Genomic DNA, 1,622 nt, shown 5'->3' on the forward strand with positions numbered 1-1,622 from the left:
CAGGAATCGATCTAATAGGAATATTTTTGGATGAGTTTGTGTTCTGCAGCTCTCAATAATTGTGTATCTCCTAATATCATGAACATATTCTATGACTTGCACCTGCAGCATGATAGTCGCTCCACATGCATTTGATCCAGCGTGACTATGAAAAGTTTCCTAGGACTATTATCGTGTTCACCACAATAAAATAATTTGAAACGGCATTGAAAACGATTCTGAAAATTGTGCTTTTAATCGGCGGTTGAACTAATCTGAAGTGTGAGAAGGGCATGGCATTCTATGAAAAAGTAACAAATTATTAGGCGTGTCGAGTTTCAACGAACCGAAGTTCATCTCCCAGTTCATCTGTGCTGTCAACGATCCGAAACTTACTTTTAAACTATCCGTCCTAATCATTACATAAAAAGTTAATATAGCGAGTTGTTGTGAAATCTGTCTTGTGTTCATATTATTACTCATCCGTGTTCAGTCATATCATTTCGAAAGCTTCGATCGGCAGTGCGCTGTGCAACGGCGAATGTTGGATGGGAAATGGACTATTCTGACGTTGGTGGTGCTTTACCAGATGTAAGCTAAAATAACGGCATTATTCAAGAAGTTCAGGCTTTTATTCCATAAACAAATACATCTAGATACTATTTTAGCATTTATTCTATCTACTAGCGAAAATGATACCAAAATCCCACATTTTTTCGTGCCCGCAACCCGCAGCCCGCAGCCCGCAACCCGCAGCCCGCAACCCGCAAAATAGCGCATCCGATCATGATCGTGTCGCTAAGTTGCTTTTTATTCTTGCTTACCGACACGATCATCGTGTCGATAGCCACAACGCCTGGCATGACATGAAAATAGTTGGCCTCGGGCCATCGGGTTAGCGTACATGGAATCTAGAACACCCTATCTCAAAACAACGGGCGAGTTGGTATCGGGCGAGTTGGAATCGGGCGAGGTGGTATCGGGCGAATTTGAATCGGGCGAGTTGGTTCTGGGAGGGTTGGAAAAAGTGCGAGTTGACTGTAATTCTGTTTTACTTTACCAACCCTTTAGGAAGCTGAGGAAAAACCCTGCCGCCAAATGGAAAACTTTCCCCTGAAAGGGATTTATTTATTTTCCTACAACCAAATACCTAATCAGTGATATTTTAAAAGTTGTACGTTAGAGAGGAAATTCTTCCGTACTGACTTCCTGTATTATTGTTGTACTTGGGCCTCAGCCCAAGTACATTTGTTTTCATTCCGTGGGAAAAACTCTGTAAGGTATAACCATTTCTGGCTGAGACCAGGGAGGGCAAAATGTCTTGGCTTCATCTTTCTTGGCATAATAAATGGCGTAATGATGCTAACTTTAAAAAGTGCTGCTCTCAGCCAGTCATGAATAAGTGAGATGTGAATATAAATGCTTCTCTATCTGAGTTTTTGCCACAAAATCTTCTGAATATAATCAAAATGTGCATCGAAATGCAACAATTAATGCACCCTCCGTTTCCTAAGCGATGGCATGACCCTTGCTACACCCACTGGGCGAGCCAAAGTGGGAGGGGTAATTTCAGTTTGGTCGAACAGGAGGGCTCGAGACCAGAATTTAACATTTAAACTTGAAACATGTTTAATCACTGACAA

Source organism: Ptychodera flava, chromosome 10, assembly GCF_041260155.1.
Source record: "Ptychodera flava strain L36383 chromosome 10, AS_Pfla_20210202, whole genome shotgun sequence".
Classification (NCBI taxonomy): Eukaryota; Metazoa; Hemichordata; class Enteropneusta; family Ptychoderidae; genus Ptychodera; species Ptychodera flava.